General features: G+C 38.2%; 3 long non-coding RNA genes across 4 annotated transcripts in view; 2 read left to right on the top strand and 1 right to left on the bottom strand.

The window, feature by feature from the left end:
* The window catches only part of LOC127988578 (uncharacterized), a 33,648-nt gene extending 21,481 nt beyond the window's left edge, over positions 1–12,167 (top strand). Inside the window, exon 3 of one of the 2 annotated variants that reach the window (XR_008161753.1) lies at positions 11,391–12,167. This is a non-coding gene — a long non-coding RNA (uncharacterized LOC127988578). The remainder of the gene's footprint in view (positions 1–11,390) is intronic. The other variant, XR_008161751.1, reaches the window with a different exon arrangement.
* LOC127988591 (uncharacterized) overlaps positions 1–21,909 on the top strand; it is a 67,572-nt gene that overhangs the window by 23,693 nt on the left and 21,970 nt on the right. The gene's annotated exons all lie outside the window — the stretch shown is intronic.
* Positions 1,204–21,892, bottom strand: LOC127988571 (uncharacterized). The gene is made up of 3 exons (XR_008161749.1): positions 21,293–21,892; positions 8,665–9,017; positions 1,204–2,399 (listed from the first exon to the last, which is right to left on the bottom strand). It is a non-coding gene; the product is annotated as an uncharacterized LOC127988571 (long non-coding RNA).

Genomic DNA, 21,909 nt, shown 5'->3' with positions numbered 1-21,909 from the left:
TTGTATGATAAATTGCATTTACGACCACTAGATGTCACTGGAAGACCACTAATGGGCTTTGCAGAGATATAGCCTCAGACTCATTTTGTGAAGATGCCTGACATCTGAAGCAGCGCTGTACAAAAACGGTTTCGTCTATTGACACGAAATCCATAACTTTTTGTCAGCACGGTCTGAAGATGATCTGATTCAATTTTGGTGAAAATCAGACAAACGGTTGAGGATGAGTTTAAAAAAAAAGGTTTTCAACATGAATCAAAATGGCGGACAGGAAGTTTTGCTTAATATGACATAATTGGTATGTATGTTGTCTGCATGTCCCAAGGAACATTTTGAGACATGTTTCATGATAATAGGCTAATGCAATCAAAAGTTATTAGCATTATTGGAAATGTAATAATTAGCGGTTATTGATTGGTTTATTACTCTTGACCAATAGGTGGCGCTGTGACCAAAATGATGTGGCGTGGTCAATGTGATGTGCCAATGTCACATATTAAGTTTTGTGTAAATATCTCCAACCTTTGCAGAGATACAGCCTCAGATGCAGTTTGGCATCTTTCCAGCAAATTCGTTGGTACGCTAATTGAAAACGGTTACGTGTATCGACACAAATTCCATAACTTTTTGCCAGCATGGTCTGAAGATGATCCAAATCAAATTTGGTGAAAATCTGAGCAACGGTCTAGGAGGAGTTCGAAAAAGTAGGTTTTCAACATGAATCAAAATGGCGGACAGGAAATTTTGCCAAAATTGACAAATGGGGTATCCGTGTTCTCGGCATGACCCAAGGAATCTATCAACATCAGTTTTGTTACAATAGGCTAATGTATGCAAAAGTTATTAGCATTTTTCGAAAAATCGTTATAACTATTGACCACAAGGTGGCGCTGCCCCCAATTTTTTTGTGTACATTCAGGGCATGGAGCCGGACATTTTTGTAATTATTTGCGAAACGATACGGAACTTCATTCTTAAGATACAGCAATTTACAACTAAATCCAAAATGGCCGACGCCCAAAATGGCCGAATTGGGAAAATTCGGTATCATTCGACTCGGAATGATGCACTGAATCTAAAGACACCACTTTTGTGATTTTTGGCAAAACCGTTCAGAAGTTATGAGCAAAAACATGCATTTTTCATATCTCCTGACCACTAGGGGGCACAGCGCCGAAACACTGCAGGTAGTCCCAAGGAATGGTTGTTATAAGACCCACCAAGATTGGTCTCAATAGGCCAAACCGTTGCGGAGATATAGCCTCACGTTCACGTTTGCGTGCTTTTCGAAGAATTCGTTCATGAGCTATTCGGAAACGGTTTGAGAAATCAACTTGAATTCCATAACTTTTTGCCAGCATGGTCTGAAGATTATCTGATTCAATTTTCGTGACAATCGGTGCAACGGCCTAGGACGAGTTCGAAAAAGTAGGTTTTACGAACAATTGACGATAGCGAAAAAACTAAGCCTTGCGATTTTTGAATTTCGGTGTCCATTCGACTCGGCATGAGCCAAGGAATCACAGGAAAAAAGAATTTTCATTTTGTGGCTTACGGTTCAAGAGTTATTAGCATCAAGTTTTTGAAAGTTTAGACAATTGGTGGCGCTAGAGAGTTGGAGTTAGAGACTTCAAATTTGCTACGGTTAATGTTCAGACAGTCCTCTATTAGTGTGCCAAATTATACAACTTTCCCGCAATCGGTTCTATGGGCTACCATAGACTTGGGGTGGAAGAAGAAGAATAATAATAAATATAGCTGCAAGCAGCAATAACGGGGCCAAGCACTACAGAAGCAAGCTTCAGACGAACGGCAGGAATGAGTAATTAAGAAAGTTTTAAGATTATTTTAGGCAAAATGGCTTGAAAACAATAAACACAACAACTAGTAATACGATTTATTTGCTTATCACGTGTAACCAATAGGTGGCGTTGTTACCAAATTAGTTTGGAATGGTCAGTGTGAGGTGACGATGACACATACAAAGTTTGGTGCAAATATGTCAAAGCTTTGCTGAGATACATCCTCAAATGCATTTTGGAACCCTTCCAGCAGCTTCGTTGATGCGCTAAATGAGAACAGTTTCGTATATCGAAAAGAAATCCATAACATTTTGCCAGCATGGTCTGAAGATGATCCACGTCAAATTTGGTGAAAATCTGACTAACGGTCTAGGAGGAGTTCGAAAAAGTAAGTTTTCAACATTAATCAAAATGGCGGACAGGAAGTTCAGCCAAATAAGGAAAACTTTGTATCTATGTTCTCGACTTGACCCAAGGAATCTAAAAAGACCAGCGTCATGTCAATAGCCAGATTTATTCAAAAGTTATTAGCCTTTATTTAAATTGAGTTATAACTGTTGACCACTAGGTGGCGGTGTTTCAAAATATTTTGAGTACCTTCAGGGGATGGTGTTGTTTGCACATTCTGAGTTTCGTAATATTACATCAATGCATTTGTTTAGTATTGCATTTTATTTCACAAAACTGTATTGAAGTCAATGATAATTTCATATTTTGTTCTATTATAGCGCCACCAAGAGGCTCAGTCCCACCATTTCTTTTTATGTGTGCTCAGAGTGAGCCCATACATATGTGTGTCAATTTTGGTGAAAATATCTCAATTCACTTCAGAGTTATAGACATTTATATGAAAAAGCACGTAAAAAATGACTGACTCTTGACTTTGATTGAATATTACTACACCTTACCATCAATATTTTGGCATTTGGGCATTGGCGTATAGCTATCGACCTATGTTTCCGAACTTCTGACGGTGGTTTCGTCTCGATCAGACAAGTGGTTTCGAAGATATAGTCAGATGTTTTTTAAGCGCTAAATCACAACGCTACACAAACCGTAAGGCGAAACCTAGCATGTTTGGTATCGTAGGACTCTGTAAGGTTTCAGGAGTCTAATTTGGTGAGTCTCGAGAAAATAAGTCGACCACACCCAAGGTTATAAGCATTTAAAAAAGGATGATCACCACTAGGTGGCGCTGTTTCGAAACTTCTCACACTCCTTCAGGACATTGTGCTGATGACCCATACCATGTTTCGTAACAATCCGTTGATGCGTTCTGAAAATACAGCATTTTAGCACAAAATTCAAAATGGCCGACAGACAAAATGGCCGAAATGGTAAAATTTGATATCAGTCGACTCGGCATGTTGCCCTGAATCTAACAAGACCAATGTTATGATTTTTGGACAAACTGTTTAGAAGTTATAAGCAAAAATAGCAATTTTTCATATCTCCGGACCAGTAGGTGGCGCTGCGCCGAAACGCAGCAAGTAGCCTCAGGTCATGCTTGTTATGACATGTACCAGGGTTGGTCTGAATACGATAAATCGTTGCAGAGATACAGCCTTACGACTGTTTTTCTAAGCGTTTCGTAAAATTTGTTTGAGCGTTTTTCGAAAACGGTTTGACGAATCAATTTGATTTGCATAACTTTTGGTCAGCACTGCCTGAAGATGATCTGGTTCAATTTTCGTGTGAATCAGACAAACCGTCTAGGACGAGTTCGAAAAAGTAGGTTTTTCAAAGAATTCAAAATGGCGGCCATATTTCTATGACGGAAAATGACGGCATAGGGTGCAATCGAATCGGCATGAGCTCAGAAATCAGAGGAAAAAAGAATTTTGTTGATTGGACTTACGGTTAAAAAGTTATTAACAAAATTAAAGTGAAATTTTGGACAGTTGGTGGCGCTAGAGGGAATGTCTTAGACACACCAAAATTGGTGTACTAAATGTTGGCACTGTCCTCTATCAGAATGTCAAACCAAAACAACTTTCCCGCATTCGGTTCTATGGGCTGCCATAGACTCCCAGTCGGAAGAATAATAATAATAATAATAATAATAATAAGAACCGGAACAAAAACAATAGGTGCCTCGCACCTTCGGTGCTTGGCCCCTAATAAATATAGCTGCAAGCAGCAATTACGGGGCCAAGCACTCCAACGGCAAATGTAGGAGCTAAGCATGGCATGAAGCATCACACCAAATACATTAATGAGCAATAACAGTAATTTTGGAATTATTGTAATTGAAATGGCAAAAAAAAAATCATAATACCACCTCTAGTAGCATGATTACTTGGCTTATAAAGTTTGACCAATAGGTGGCACTGTTATGAAATCAATTTGGTGTACTCTGTTTGACTTTTCAATGACACACACAAAGTTTGGTGTTAATTTGCCACAGCATTCCAGAGATGCAGCCTCAAGTGTCATTTTGTCATTGTGTTTCAACTTCGTCGCTTTGGTATGCGAAAACGGTTTTGTCTATCGACACAAAATCCATAACTTTGTGTCAACATAGTCTGAAGATCATCTGATTCGAATTTGGTGAAAATTGGACATACGGTTCATGAGGAGTTCGAAAAAGTAGGTTTTCCACATAAATCAAAATGGTGGACCGGAACTTCAGTAAACACTGGCATATTTGGTATCTATGTTATCGGCATAAGCCAGGGAATATTTTGAGCCCAGTTTCGTTGCAATAGGCTAATGGACTAAAAAGTTATTAGCATTTTAAAAAGTGTAATTACTCATGGTTAATGAATGGTTTATTACTCTTGACCAATAGGTGGCGCTGTTACCAAATTTATGTGGCATGGTCAGTGTGAGGTGGCGATGACACATACAAAGTTTGGTGCAAATATGTCAAAGTGTTGCAGAGATACAGCCTCAAATGCATTTTGGCACCCTTCCAGCAAATTCGTTGATGCGCTAAATGAGAACCGTTACGTATATCGACACAAAATCCATAACTTTTTGCCAGCATGGTCTGAAGATGACTCACGTCAAATTTGGTGAAAATTGGGCTAACGGTCTAGGAGGAGTTCGAAAAAGTAGGTTTTCAACATTAAGCAAAATGGCGGACAGGAAGTAAGGCCAATTTTCACATTATTGGTATCAATACTCTCGGCATGACCCACAGAATATAGCGAGACCATTTTAATTTTAATAGACTAATTTATTCAAAAGTTATTAGCGTTTATGTGATATTTCATTATAACTATTGGCCACAAGGTGGCGCTGCCACCAAACTTTTTGAGTACCTTCAGGGCATGGAGCCGAATATTTTTGTAATTATTTGCGAAACGATACGATGCTGCGTTCAAAAAATACAGCATTTTGAAACATAATTCAAAATGGCCGACGCCTAAAATGGCCGACACAGGAAAATTGGATATCATTCGACTCGATATGACTCACTGAATCTAAAGAGACCAGTTGTGTGATTTTTGGCCAAACCATTCAGTAGTTATAAGCCAAAATATGCATTTTTCATATCTCCTGACCACTAGGTGGCGCTGTGTCGAAACACAGCAGGTAGTCTCAGTTCATGCTTGTTATAACACACGCCAAGTTTGGTCTCAATATGACAAACCGTTGCCGGGATATAGCCTCACGTGCATGTTTGCGTGCTTTTCGTCAAATTTGTTTACGTGTCATTCGACAACAGTTGGACGAATCAACTTGAATTCCATAACTTTTTGCCAGCATGGTCTGAAGATGATCTGAGCCAATTTTCGTGGCAATCGGACTAACCGTCTAGGACGAGTTCGAAAAAGTAGGTTTTTCGAATAATTGAAAATAGCGAAAAAACTAAACCTTGCGATTTTTGAATTTTAGGGTTCATTCGACTTGGCCTGAGCCAAGGATTCAGAGGAAAAAAGAATTTCCATTTTCTGGCTTACGGTTCAAAAGTTATTAGCATACAAACATTGAAAGTTTGGACAAGTGGTGGCGCTAGAGAGTAGGAGTTAGAGGCTTCAAATTTGCTATAGTTAATGTTGGGACTGTCCTCTATCAGTGTGCCAAATTATACAACTTTCCCGCAAACGGTTCTATGGGCTGCCATAGACTTGCGGCGGAAGAAGAAGAAGAATAATAATAATAACGCCAACGAAAACAATAGGTGCCTACGCACCTTCGGTGCTTGGCCCCTAATAATAATAATAAGAACCGGAACAAAAACAATAGGTGCCTCGCACCTTCGGTGCTTGGCCCCTAAATATAGCTGCAAGCAGCAATTACGGGGCCAAGCACTCCAACGGCAAATGTAGGAGCTAAGCATGGCATGAAGCATCACACCAAATACATTAATGAGCAATAACAGTAATTTTGGAATTATTGTAATTGAAATGGCAAAAAAAAAAAATCATAATACCACCTCTAGTAGCATGATTACTTGGCTTATAAAGTTTGACCAATAGGTGGCACTGTTATGAAATCAATTTGGTGTACTCTGTTTGACTTTTCAATGACACACACAAAGTTTGGTGTTAATATGCCACAGCATTCCAGAGATGCAGCCTCAAGTGTCATTTTGTCATTGTGTTTCAACTTCGTCGCTTTGGTATGCGAAAACGGTTTTGTCTATCGACACAAAATCCATAACTTTGTGTCAACATAGTCTGAAGATCATCTGATTCGAATTTGGTGAAAATTGGACATACGGTTCATGAGGAGTTCGAAAAAGTAGGTTTTCCACATAAATCAAAATGGTGGACCGGAACTTCAGTAAACACTGGCATATTTGGTATCTATGTTATCGGCATAAGCCAGGGAATATTTTGAGCCCAGTTTCGTTGCAATAGGCTAATGGACTAAAAAGTTATTAGCATTTTAAAAAGTGTAATTACTCATGGTTAATGAATGGTTTATTACTCTTGACCAATAGGTGGCGCTGTTACCAAATTTATGTGGCATGGTCAGTGTGAGGTGGCGATGACACATACAAAGTTTGGTGCAAATATGTCAAAGTGTTGCAGAGATACAGCCTCAAATGCATTTTGGCACCCTTCCAGCAAATTCGTTGATGCGCTAAATGAGAACCGTTACGTATATCGACACAAAATCCATAACTTTTTGCCAGCATGGTCTGAAGATGATTCACGTCAAATTTGGTGAAAATTGGGCTAACGGTCTAGGAGGAGTTCGAAAAAGTAGGTTTTCAACATTAAGCAAAATGGCGGACAGGAAGTAAGGCCAATTTTCACATTATTGGTATCAATACTCTCGGCATGACCCACAGAATATAGCGAGACCATTTTAATTTTAATAGACTAATTTATTCAAAAGTTATTAGCGTTTATGTGATATTTCATTATAACTATTGGCCACAAGGTGGCGCTGCCACCAAACTTTTTGAGTACCTTCAGGGCATGGAGCCGAATATTTTTGTAATTATTTGCGAAACGATACGATGCTGCGTTCAAAAAATACAGCATTTTGAAACATAATTCAAAATGGCCGACGCCTAAAATGGCCGACACAGGAAAATTGGATATCATTCGACTCGACATGACTCAATGAATCTAAAGAGACCAGTTGTGTGATTTTTGGCCAAACCATTCAGTAGTTATAAGCCAAAATATGCATTTTTCATATCTCCTGACCACTAGGTGGCGCTGTGTCGAAACACAGCAGGTAGTCTCAGTTCATGCTTGTTATAACACACGCCAAGTTTGGTCTCAATATGACAAACCGTTGCCGGGATATAGCCTCACGTGCATGTTTGCGTGCTTTTCGTCAAATTTGTTTACGTGTCATTCGACAACAGTTGGACGAATCAACTTGAATTCCATAACTTTTTGCCAGCATGGTCTGAAGATGATCTGAGCCAATTTTCGTGGCAATCGGACTAACCGTCTAGGACGAGTTCGAAAAAGTAGGTTTTTCGAATAATTGAAAATAGCGAAAAAACTAAACCTTGCGATTTTTGAATTTTAGGGTTCATTCGACTTGGCCTGAGCCAAGGATTCAGAGGAAAAAAGAATTTCCATTTTCTGGCTTACGGTTCAAAAGTTATTAGCATACAAACATTGAAAGTTTGGACAAGTGGTGGCGCTAGAGAGTAGGAGTTAGAGGCTTCAAATTTGCTATAGTTAATGTTGGGACTGTCCTCTATCAGTGTGCCAAATTATACAACTTTCCCGCAAACGGTTCTATGGGCTGCCATAGACTTGCGGCAGAAGAAGAAGAAGAAGAAGAAGAATAAATATAGCTGCAAGCAGCAATAACGGGGCCAAGCACTACAGAAGCAAGCTTCAGACGAACGGCAGGAATGAGTAATTAAGACAGTTTTAAGATTATTTTAGGCAAAATGGCTTGAAAACAATCAACACAACAACTAGTAATAGGATTTATTGGCTTATCACGTGTAACCAATAGGTGGTGCTGTTACCAAATTAGTTTGGAACGGTCAGTGTGAGGTGTCGATGACACATACACAGTTTGGTGCAAATATGTCAAAGCTTTGCAGAGATACAGCCTCAAATGCATTTTGGCACCTTTCAAGCAGATTTGTTGATGCGTTAAATGAGAACCGTTTCGTATGTCGACACGAAATCCATAACTTTTTGCCAGCATGTTCTGAAGATGAGCCACGTCAAATTTGGTGAAAATCTGACAAACGGTCTAGGAGGAGTTCGAAAAAGTAGGTTTTCAACATTAATCAAAATGGCGGACAGGAAGTTCAGCCAAATAAGGAAAACTTTGTATCTATGTTCTCGACTTGACCCAAGGAAATCTACAAAGACCAGCGTCATGTCAATAGCCAGATTTATTCAAAAGTTATTAGCCTTTATGTAAATTGAGTTATAACTTTTGACCACTAGGTGGCGCTGTTTCAAAATATTTTGAGTACCTTCAGGGGATGGTGTTGTTGGCACATTCTGAGTTTCGTAATATTACACCAATGCATTTGTTTAGTATAGCATTTTATTTCACAAAACTGTATTGAAGTCAATGAGAATTTCATGTTTTGTTCTATTATAGCGCCACCAAGAGGCTCAGTCCCACCATTTTTTTTATGTGTGCTCAGAGTGAGCCCATACATATGTGTGTCAATTTTGGTGAAAATATCTCAATTCACTTCAGAGTTATAGACATTTATATGAAAAAGCACGTAAAAAATGACTGACTCTTGACTTTGATTGAATATTACTACCCCTTACTATCAATATTTTGGCATTTGGGCATTGGCGTATAGCTATCGACCTATGTTTCCGAACTTCTGACGGTGGTTTCGTCTCGATCAGACAAGCGGTTTCGAAGATATAGCCAAATGTTTTTTAAGCGCTAAATCACAACGCTACACAAACCGAAAGGCAAAACCTAGCATGTTTGGTATCATAGGACTCGGTAAGGTTTCCGGAGTCCAATTTGATGAGTCTCGTGAAAATAAGTCAACCACACCCAAAGTTATAAGCATTTAAAAAAAGAAGATCACCACTAGGTGGCGCTGTTTTGAAACTTCTCACGCTCCTTCAGGACATTGTGCTGATGAACCATACCAAGTTTCGTAACAATCTGCTGATGCGTTCTTAAAATACAGCATTTTAGCACAAAATTCAAAATGGCCGACAGTCAAAATGGCCGAAATGGTCAAATTGGATATCAGTCGACTCGGCATGTTGCCCTGAATCTAACAAGACCAATGTTATGATTTTTGGACAAACTGTTCAGAAGTTATAAGCAAAAATAGCAGTTTTTCATATCTCCGGATCAGTAGGTGGCGCTGCGCCCAATCACAGCATGTTGCCTCAGGTCATGCTTGTTATGACATGTACCAAGTTTGGTCTGAATAGGATAAGTCGTTGCCGAGATACAGCCTTACGACTGTTTTTGTAAGCACTACATAAAATTTGTTAGAGCGTTTATCGAAAACGGTTTGACGAATCAATTTGATTTGCATAACTTTTGGTCAGCACTGCCTGAGGATGATATGGTTCAATTTTCGTGTGAATCGGACAAACCGTCTAGGACGAGTTCGAAAAAGTAGGTTTTTAAAGAAATTCAAAATGGCGGTCATATTTCTATGACGGAAATGACTTCGTAGGGTGCAATCGAATCGGCATGAGCTCAGAAATTAGAGGAAAAAAGAATTTCGTTGATTGGCCTTAGGGTTAAAAAGTTATTAACAAAATTAAAGTGAAATTTTCGACAGTTGGTGGCGCTAGAGGGATTGACTTAGACACACCAAAATTGGTGTACTTAATGTTGGCACTGTCCTCTATCAGAATGTCAAGCCATTAAAACTTTCCCGCATTCGGTTCTATGGGCTGCCATAGACGCCCAGTCGGAAGAATAATAATAATAATAATAAGAACGCCAACAAAAACAAGAGGGTCCTACGCACCTTCGGTGCTTGGCCCCTAATAACGCCAACGAAAACAATAGGTGCCTACGCACCTTCTGTGCTTGGCCCCTAAATATAGCTGCAAGCAGCAATCACAGGGCCAAGCACTCCAGCGGCAACATCAGGAGCTAAGCATATGTAGCATCAGACCAAATGCAACAATGAATAATGAAATTAATAATTGCATGATTGTAATTGAAATGGCTGAAAATCGTTAATAAAAGTTCCACAGCGAGGAGCTAAGCATGGCATGGAGCATCAGACCAAATGCAACGACTAAGAAAAGCAATTATTGGAAGAGTGTAATTGAAACAGCCAGTAAAACTCCAGTAAAATGATGCATTATCATTTTTGGAAAATAGGTGGCGCTGTAATCAAATCGCTTTGTTGTGTTCTGTGGGAGGTGACAATGTTGTGGGCAATTTCTTTCAAAATACTTACAGACCTTTAGGGCAATGAGTCGAACATGCCCACCGAGTTTCGTTCCGATCGACTTCCATTAACCTTGTCAAATAGGTGCTTAAAGTTGTTTGGCCAATGGCGGCCATGTTTTTTAAGATAAGTGAAATTCCTCATAGAGCACTTGTGCCACATTGGGCCGAATCAATTTTCAAGTTGATTGGATCAACGGTTGCTTAGTTATAGCCATTTGATTTTTTTTCATCCTGTAGCGCCACCAAGTGGCAGATATGGAAAAAAAATAATAATTTGACTAAAGTTTTTGTTCATGCATATGAGTTCTGAGTTTGGTGAAGATATCTCATTTTGTTCCCGAGTTATAGCCTTTTTCGTAAAATTGGTCCACGAATTTGAATGTTTTGGGTCACCTGGTTTTTTGTTCAGTCTTGATCAAACCACTGCAATAATATTCTCTGGACTCTCTAGATCAATAATTTTCAAAAATATGTTGCATTTTGTCCTTTGGTTAGCTATAAGAGGTCATTTAGGAAAGGGCCGTGGCCACATGTAACCTAAAGCCTATAAAACTGAAACAAAAACTCAAAACTTTATGAAACTTGGTTATAACATGTGAAAGATGACCCACCAAGCATGCAAAGTTTCATTAAGATCAGAAAATAGCTGGTGCTATAACAGTTAAACAGGCCTAAAAAACAAAAGATTTCTGTTGTGAATGGCATTAAACTGCCAAAAAAAAAAAGGGGTAATATAATCACACATGCATTAGATCTGTATTTTCTCTAAACAATCATGCAAAATTTAACAGAGATTAGGTAAAAAAGAACACTGTAATATTTATAAAGCTTCAAAACCCAGTGTTGAATAAAAAATTGCAATTATAACCACTAGATGTCACCGGAAGACCACTAATGAGCTCACTAAAGACTAAAACATTACAGTTTATGGGCTTGTTGAGGGATTCATCTAGAAAAAATGTATATTACTATTATTTAATATTACTGTTCAAGCATTTCAGATCACATTGAGTCAAAGTTTACCAATTTATTCATACAGATATATCTAATGTTTATAATTATGCCAGATTATGATTGCAATGAAACCTGAAAAATGACATAGAAGCCCATAAAAACAGAAGACTTGCAATAGGTTTTATCACCCATCATTTATTTTAATTATCTATATATATAACAAAATGTGTGCATCTGTGTGTGGGTTTAAGCATGCTTATTGAGTATTAATATACTAGTTTAAACATTTCATGTTTGTGTGTGTCTGTAATTCTGTTCTATTCTTTTACTGTCAGCCATATCTAGGTTATTTAAAATCAGTGCAGTACTATTATCTAGACTGTGAAATTATACATAAATTGCGTATGCTTCTTTGGAATGAAATTAAGACAACATATAACAGTTATAAAGGTTAAAGAGACAGTGTTGTATGATAAATTGCATTTACGACCACTAGATGTCACTGGAAGACCACTAATGGGCTCACTAAAGACTAAAACATTACAGTTCATTGTCTCGATGATTGATTCATCTAGAAAAATATATATTACTATTATTTAATATTACTGTTCAAGCATTTAAGATCACATTGAGTGAAAGTTCAACAATTTATTCATACATGTATATCAAATGTTTACTATTATGTCAGAATATTAATGCAATGAAACCTGACATAGAAATGTAAGAAAAGAAGTCTTTCTGCGAGTTGTGTGTCACCTATAATTTATTTCAAATATCTACATACAACAAAATGTGTGGGCATGTACTTCTCTCTGTGTGTGTGTGTGTGTGTGTGTGTGTGTGTGTGTGTGTGTAATCATGCTTATTGATTATTCATATAATAGTTGAACCATTTCATTTCTGTGTGTGAGTGTCTGTGAGCCTATTCTCCATGTTAGACAATGGCACACACAAGTTTGGCTTAATTACAACAAAGCTTTGCAGAGATATAGCCTCAGACTCATTTTGTGAAGATGCCTGACATCTGAAGCAGCGCTGTACAAAAACGGTTTCGTCTATTGACACGAAATCCATAACTTTTTGTCAGCACGGTCTGAAGATGATCTGATTCAATTTTGGTGAAAATCAGACAAACGGTTGAGGATGAGTTAAAAAAAAAAGGTTTTCAACATGAATCAAAATGGCGGACAGGAAGTTTTGCTTAATATGACATAATTGGTATGTATGTTGTCGGCATGTCCCAAGGAACATTTTGAGACATGTTTCATGATAATAGGCTAATGCAATCAAAAGTTATTAGCATTATTGGAAATGTAATAATTAGCGGTTATTGATTGGTTTATTACTCTTGACCAATAGGTGGCGCTGTGACCAAAATGATGTGGCGTGGTCAATGTGATGTGACAATGTCACATATTAAGTTTTGTGTAAATATCTCCAACCTTTGCAGAGATACAGCCTCAGATGCAGTTTGGCATCTTTCCAGCAAATTCGTTGGTACGCTAATTGAAAACGGTTATGTGTATCGACACAAATTCCATAACTTTTTGCCAGCATGGTCTGAAGATGATCCAAATCAAATTTGGTGAAAATCTGAGCAACGGTCTAGGAGAAGTTCGAAAAAGTAGGTTTTCAACATGAATCAAAATGGCGGACAGGAAATTTTGCCAAAATTGACAAATGGGGTATCGGTGTTCTCGGCATGACCCAAGGAATCTATCAACATCAGTTTTGTTACAATAGGCTAATGTATGAAAAAGTTATTAGCATTTTTCGAAAAATCGTTATAACTATTGACCACAAGGTGGCGCTGCCCCCAATTTTTTTGTGTACATTCAGGGCATGGAGCCGGACATTTTTGTAATTATTTGCGAAACGATACGGAACTTCATTCTTAAGATACAGCAATTTACAACTAAATTCAAAATGGCCGACGCCCAAAATGGCCGAATTGGGAAAATTCGGTATCATTCGACTCGGAATGATGCACTGAATCTAAAGACACCACTTTTGTGATTTTTGGCAAAACCGTTCAGAAGTTATGAGCAAAAACATGCATTTTTCATATCTCCTGACCACTAGGGGGCACAGCGCCGAAACACTGCAGGTAGTCCCAGGGAATGGTTGTTATAAGACCCACCAAGATTGGTCTCAATAGGCCAAACCGTTGCGGAGATATAGCCTCACGTTCACGTTTGCGTGCTTTTCGAAGAATTCGTTCATGAGCTATTCGGAAACGGTTTGAGAAATCAACTTGAATTCCATAACTTTTTGCCAGCATGGTCTGAAGATTATCTGATTCAATTTTCGTGACAATCGGTGCAACGGCCTAGGACGAGTTCGTAAAGGTAGGTTTTACGAACAATTGACGATAGCGAAAAAACTAAACCTTGCGATTTTTGAATTTTGGTGTCCATTCGACTCGGCATGAGCCAAGGAATCACAGGAAAAAAGAATTTTCATTTTGTGGCTTACGGTTCAAGAGTTATTAGCATCAAGTTTTTGAAAGTTTAGACAATTGGTGGCGCTAGAGAGTTTGAGTTAGAGACTTCAAATTTGCTACGGTTAATGTTCAGACAGTCCTCTATTAGTGTGCCAAATTATACAACTTTCCCGCAATCGGTTCTATGGGCTACCATAGACTTGGGGTGGAAGAAGAAGAATAATAACGCCAACAAACACAATAGGTGCCTTCGCACCTTCGGTGCTTGGCCCCTAAATATAGCTGCAAGCAGCAATCACGGGGCCAAGCATTCCAGCGGCAACATCAGGAGCTAAGCAGACCAAATGCAACAATGAATAATGAAATTAATAATTGCATGATTGTAATTGAAATGGCTGAAAATCGTTAATAAAAGTTCCACAGCGAGGAGCTAAGCATGGCATGGAGCATCAGACCAAATGCAACGAGTAAGAAAAGCAATTATTGGAAGAGTGTAATTGAAACAGCCAGTAAAACTCCAGTAAAATGATGCATTATCATTTTTGGAAAATAGGTGGCGCTGTAATCAAATCGCTTTGTTGTGTTCTGTGGGAGGTGACAATGTTGTGGGCAATTTCTTTCAAAATACTTACAGACCTTTAGGGCAATGAGTCGAACATGCCCACCGAGTTTCGTTCCGATCGACTTCCATTAACCTTGTCAAATAGGTGCTTAAAGTTGTTTGGCCAATGGCGGCCATGTTTTTTAAGATAAGTGAAATTCCTCATAGAGCACTTGTGCCACATTGGGCCATATCAATTTTCAAGTTGATTGGATCAACGGTTGCTTAGTTATAGCCATTAGATTTTTTTTCATCCTGTAGCGCCACCAAGTGGCAGATATGGAAAAAATAATAATAATTTGACTAAAGTTTTTGTTCATGCATATGAGTTCTGAGTTTGGTGAAGATATCTCATTTTGTTCCCGAGTTATAGCCTTTTTCGTAAAATTGGTCCACGAATTTGAATGTTTTGGGTCACCTGGTTTTTTGTTCAGTCTTGATCAAACCACTGCAATAATATTCTCTGGACTCTCTAGATCAATAATTTTCAAAAATATGTTGCATTTTGTCCTTTGGTTAGCTATAAGAGGTCATTTAGGAAAGGGCCGTGGCCACATGTAACCTAAAGCCTATAAAACTGAAACAAAAACTCAAAACTTTATGAAACTTGGTTATAACATGTGAAAGATGACCCACCAAGCATGCAAAGTTTCATTAAGATCAAAAATAGCTGGTGCTATAACAGTTAAACAGGCCTAAAAAACAAAAGATTTCTGTTGTGAATGGCATTAAACTGCACAAAAAAAGGGGTAATATAATCACACATGCATTAGATCTGTATTTTTTTCTAAACAATCATGCAAAATTTAACAGAGATTAGGTAAAAAAGAACACTGTAATATTTATAAAGCTTCAAAACCCAGTGTTAAATAAGAAATTGCAATTATAACCACTAGATGTCACCGGAAGACCACTAATGAGCTCACTAAAGACTAAAACATTACAGTTTATGGGCTTGTTGAGGGATTCATCTAGAAAAAATGTATATTACTATTATTTAATATTACTGTTCAAGCATTTCAGATCACATTGAGTCAAAGTTTACCAATTTATTCATACAGATATATCTAATGTTTATAATTATGCCAGATTATGATTGCAATGAAACCTGAAAAATGACATAGAAGCCCATAAAAACAGAAGACTTGCAATAGGTTTTATCACCCATCATTTATTTTAATTATCTATATATATAACAAAATGTGTGCATCTGTGTGTGGGTTTAAGCATGCTTATTGAGTATTAATATAGTAGTTTAAACATTTCATGTTTGTGTGTGTCTGTAATTCTGTTCTATTCTTTTACTGTCAGCCATATCTAGGTTATTTAAAATCAGTACAGTACTATTATCTAGACTGTGAAATTATACATAAATTGCGTATGCTTCTTTGGAATGAAATTAAGACAACATATAACAGTTATAAAGGTTAAAGAGACAGTGTTGTATGATAAATTGCATTTACGACCACTAGATGTCACTGGAAGACCACTAATGGGCTCACTAAAGACTAAAACATTACAGTTCATTGTCTCGATGATTGATTAATCTAGAAAAATATATATTACTATTATTTAATATTACTGTTCAAGCATTTAAGATCACATTGAGCGAAAGTTCAACAATTTATTCATACGTGTATATCAAATGTTTACTATTATGTCAGAATATGAATGCAATGAAACCTAACATAGAAATGTAAGAAAAGAAGTCTTTCTGTGAGTTGTGTGTCACCTATAATTTATTTCAAATATCTACATACAACAAAATGTGTGGGCATGTACTTCTCTCTCTGTGTGTGTGTGTGTGTGTGTGTATATGCAGAGATAGAGCCTCAGACTCATTTTGTGAAGATGCCTGACATCTGAAGCAGCGCTGTACAAAAACGGTTTCGTCTATTGACACGAAATCCATAACTTTTTGTCAGCACGGTCTGAAGATGATCTGATTCAATTTTGGTGAAAATCAGACAAACGGTTGAGGATGAGTTTAAAAAAAAAGGTTTTCAACATGAATCAAAATGGCGGACAGGAAGTTTTGCTTAATATGACATAATTGGTATGTATGTTGTCGGCATGTCCCAAGGAACATTTTGAGACATGTTTCATGATAATAGGCTAATGCAATCAAAAGTTATTAGCATTATTGGAAATGTAATAATTAGCGGTTATTGATTGGTTTATTACTCTTGACCAATAGGTGGCGCTGTGACCAAAATGATGTGGCGTGGTCAATGTGATGTGACAATGTCACATATTAAGTTTTGTGAAAATAGCTCCAACCTTTGCAGAGATACAGCCTCAGATGCAGTTTGGCATCTTTCCAGCAAATTCGTTGGTACGCTAATTGAAAACGGTTACGTGTATCGACACAAATTCCATAACTTTTTGCCAGCATGGTCTGAAGATGATCCAAATCAAATTTGGTGAAAATCTGAGCAACGGTCTAGGAGGAGTTCGAAAAAGTAGGTTTTCAACATGAATCAAAATGGCGGACAGGAAATTTTGCCAAAATTGACAAATGGGGTATCGGTGTTCTCGGCATGACCCAAGGAATCTATCAATATCAGCTTTGTTACAATAGGCTAATGTATGCAAAAGTTATTAGCATTTTTCGAAAAAATCGTTATAACTATTGACCACAAGGTGGCGCTGCCCCCAATTTTTTTGTGTACATTCAGGGCATGGAGCCGGACATTTTTGTAATTATTTGCGAAACGATACGGAACTTCATTCTTAAGATACAGCAATTTACAACTAAATCCAAAATGGCCGACGCCCAAAATGGCCGAATTGGGAAAATTCGGTATCATTCGACTCGGAATGATGCACTGAATCTAAAGACACCACTTTTGTGATTTTTGGCAAAACCGTTCAGAAGTTATGAGCAAAAACATGCATTTTTCATATCTCCTGACCACTAGGGGGCACAGCGCCGAAACACTGCAGGTAGTCCCAGGGAATGGTTGTTATAAGACCCACCAAGATTGGTCTCAATAGGCCAAACCGTTGCGGAGATATAGCCTCACGTTCACGTTTGCGTGCTTTTCGAAGAATTCGTTCATGAGCTATTCGGAAACGGTTTGAGAAATCAACTTGAATTCCATAACCTTTTGCCAACATGGTCTGAAGATTATCTGATTCAATTTTCGTGACAATCGGTGCAACGGCCTAGGACGAGTTCGAAAAAGTAGGTTTTACGAACAATTGACGATAGCGAAAAAACTAAGCCTTGCGATTTTTGAATTTTGGTGTCCATTCGACTCGGCATGAGCCAAGGAATCACAGGAAAAAAGAATTTTCATTTTGTGGCTTACGGTTCAAGAGTTATTAGCATCAAGTTTTTGAAAGTTTAGACAATTGGTGGCGCTAGAGAGTTTGAGTTAGAGACTTCAAATTTGCTACGGTTAATGTTCAGACAGTCCTCTATTAGTGTGCCAAATTATACAACTTTCCCGCAATCGGTTCTATGGGCTACCATAGACTTGGGGTGGAAGAAGAAGAATAATAACGCCAACAAACACAATAGGTGCCTTCGCACCTTCGGTGCTTGGCCCCTAATAACGCCAACGAAAACAATAGGTGCCTACGCACCTTCGGTGCTTGGCCCCTAAATATAGCTGCAAGCAGCAATAACGGGGCCAAGCACTACAGAAGCAAGCTTCAGACGAACGGCAGGAATGAGTAATTAAGAAAGTTTTAAGATTATTTTAGGCAAAATGGCTTGAAAACAATAAACACAACAACTAGTAATAGGATTTATTTGCTTATCACGTGTAACCAATAGGTGGCGCTGTTACCAAATTAGTTTGGAATGGTCAGTGTGAGGTGACGATGACACATACAAAGTTTGGTGCAAATATGTCAAAGCTTTGCTGAGATACAGCCTCAAATGCATTTTGGAACCCTTCCAGCAGCTTCGTTGATGCGCTAAATGAGAACAGTTTCGTATATCGAAACGAAATCCATAACATTTTGACAGCATGGTCTGAAGATGATCCACGTCAAATTTGGTGAAAATCTGACTAACGGTCTAGGAGGAGTTCGAAAAAGTAGGTTTTCAACATTAATCAAAATGGCGGACAGGAAGTTCAGCCAAATAAGGAAAACTTTGTATCTATTTTCTCGACTTGACCCAAGGAATCTAAAAAGACCAGCATCATGTCAATAGCCAGATTTATTCAAAAGTTATTAGCCTTTATTTAAATTGAGTTATAACTTTTGACCACTAGGTGGCGGTGTTTCAAAATATTTTGAGTACCTTCAGGGGATGGTGTTGTTGGCACATTCTGAGTTTCGGAATATTACATCAATGCATTTGTTTAGTATTGCATTTTATTTCACAAAACTGTATTGAAGTCAATGATAATTTCATATTTTGTTCTATTATAGCGCCACCAAGAGGCTCAGTCCCACCATTTCTTTTTATGTGTGCTCAGAGTGAGCCCATACATATGTGTGTCAATTTTGGTGAAAATATCTCAATTCACTTCAGAGTTATAGACATTTATATGAAAAAGCACGTAAAAAATGACTGACTCTTGACTTTGATTGAATATTACTACACCTTACCATCAATATTTTTGCATTTGGGCATTGGCGTTTAGCTATCGACCTATGTTTCCGAACTTCTGACGGTGGTTTCGTCTCGATCAGACAAGTGGTTTCGAAGATATAGCCAGATGTTTTTTAAGCGCTAAATCACAACACTACACAAACCGTAAGGCGAAACCTAGCATGTTTGGTATCGTAGGACTCTGTAAGGTTTCAGGAGTCTAATTTGGTGAGTCTCGAGAAAATAAGTCGACCACACCCAAGGTTACAAGCATTTAAAAAAGGATGATCACCACTAGGTGGCGCTGTTTCGAAACTTCTCACACTCCTTCAGGACATTGTGCTGATGACCCATACCATGTTTCGTAACAATCCGTTGATGCGTTCTGAAAATACAGGATTTTAGCACAAAATTCAAAATGGCCGAAATGGTAAAATTTGATATCAGTCGACTCGGCATGTTGCCCTGAATCTAACAAGACCAATGTTATGATTTTTGGACAAACTGTTTAGAAGTTATAAGCAAAAATAGCAATTTTTCATATCTCCGGACCAGTAGGTGGCGCTGCGCCGAAACGCAGCAAGTAGCCTCAGGTCATGCTTGTTATGACATGTACCAGGTTTGGTCTGAATACGATAAATCGTTGCAGAGATACAGCCTTACGACTGTTTTTCTAAGCGTTTCGTAAAATTTGTTTGAGCGTTTTTCGAAAACGGTTTGACGAATCAATTTGATTTGCATAACTTTTGGTCAGCACTGCCTGAAGATGATCTGGTTCAATTTTCGTGTGAATCGGACAAACCGTCTAGGACGAGTTCGAAAAAGTAGGTTTTTCAAATAATTCAAAATGGCGGCCATATTTCTATGACGGAAAATGACGGCATAGGGTGCAATCGAATCGGCATGAGCTCAGAAATCAGAGGAAAAAAGAATTTTGTTGATTGGACTTACGGTTAAAAAGTTATTAACAAAATTATAGTGAAATTTCGGACAGTTGGTGGCGCTAGAGGGAATGTCTTAGACACACCAAAATTGGTGTACTAAATGTTGGCACTGTCCTCTATCAGAATGTCAAACCAAAACAACTTTCCCGCATTCGGTTCTATGGGCTGCCATAGACTCCCAGTCGGAAGAATAATAATAATAATAAATATAGCTGCAAGCAGCAATAACGGGGCCAAGCACTACAGAAGCAAGCTTCAGACGAACGGCAGGAATGAGTAATTAAGGCAGTTTTACGATTATTTTAGGCAAAATGGCTTGAAAACAATAAACACAACAACTAGTAATAGGATTTATTTGCTTATCACGTGTAACCAATAGGTGGCGCTGTTACCAAATTAGTTTGGAAAGGTCAGTGTGAGGTGACGATGACACATACAAAGTTTGGTGCAAATATGTCAAAGCTTTGCAGAGATACAGCCTCAAATGCATTTTGGCACCCTTCCAGCAGTTTCGTTGATGCGCTAAATGAGAACCGCTTCGTATATCGATACGAAATCTATAACATTTTGCCAGGATGGTCTGAAGATGATCCACGTCAAATTTGGTGAAAATCAGACAAACGGTCTAGGAGGAGTTCGAAAAAGTAGGTTTTCAACATTCATCAAAATGGCGGACAGGAAGTTCAGCCAAATAAAAAAAACTTTATATCTATTTTCTCGGCGTGACCTAAGGAGTCTATGAAGACCAGCATCATGTCAATACCCAGATTTATGCAAAAGTTATTAGCCTTTATGTAAATTGAGTTATAACTTTTGACCACTAGGTGGCGCTGTTTCAAAATATTTTGAGTACCTTCAGGGGATGGTGTTGTTGACACATTCTGAGTTTCGTAATATTACACCAATGCATTTGTTTAGTATAGCATTTTATTTCACAAAACTGTATTGAAGTCAATGAGAATTTCATGTTTTGTTCTATTATAGCGCCACCAAGAGGCTCAGTCCCACCATTTTTTTTATGTTTGCTCAGAGTGAGCCCATACATATGTGTGTCAATTTTGGTGAAAATATCTCAATTCACTTCAGAGTTATGGGCATTTATATGAAAAAGCACGTAAAAATTGACTGACTCTTGACTTTGATTGAATATTACTACCCCTTACTATCAATATTTTGGCATTTGGGCATTGGCATATAGCTATCGACCTATGTTTCCGAACTTCTGACGGTGGTTTCGTCTCGATCAGACAAGCGGTTTCAAAGATATAGCCAGATGTTTTTTAAGCGCTAAATCACAACGCTACACAAACCGTAAGGCGAAACCTAGAATGTTTGGTATCGTTGGACTCGGTAAGGTTTCAGGAGTCCAATTTGGTGAGTCTCGAGAAAATAAGTCGACCACACCCAAGGTTATAAGCATTTAAATAAGGATGATCACCACTAGGTGGCGCTGTTTCGAAACTTCTCACGCTCCTTCAGGACATTGTACTGATGACCCATACCATGTTTCGTAACAATCTGTTGATGCGTTCTGAAAATACAGCATTTTAGCACAAAATTCAAAATGGCCGACAGTCAAAATGGCCGAGATGGTAAAATTGGATATCAGTCGACTCGGCATGTTGCCCTGAATCTAACAAGACCAATGTTATGATTTTTGGACAAACTGTTTAGAAGTTATAAGCAAAAATAGCAATTTTCCATATCTCCGGACCAGTAGGTGGCGCTGCGCCGAAACGCAGCAAGTAGCCTCAAGTCATGCTTGTTATGACATGTACCAGGTTTGGTCTCAATACGATAAATCGTTGCAGAGATACAGCCTC

Source organism: Carassius gibelio, chromosome A5 (genome assembly GCF_023724105.1).
Source record: "Carassius gibelio isolate Cgi1373 ecotype wild population from Czech Republic chromosome A5, carGib1.2-hapl.c, whole genome shotgun sequence".
In the NCBI taxonomy this organism is placed as follows: domain Eukaryota; kingdom Metazoa; phylum Chordata; class Actinopteri; order Cypriniformes; family Cyprinidae; genus Carassius; species Carassius gibelio.
Note: the sequence above shows the minus strand (reverse complement) of the source record. Positions and strands in the feature narration are given on the sequence as shown.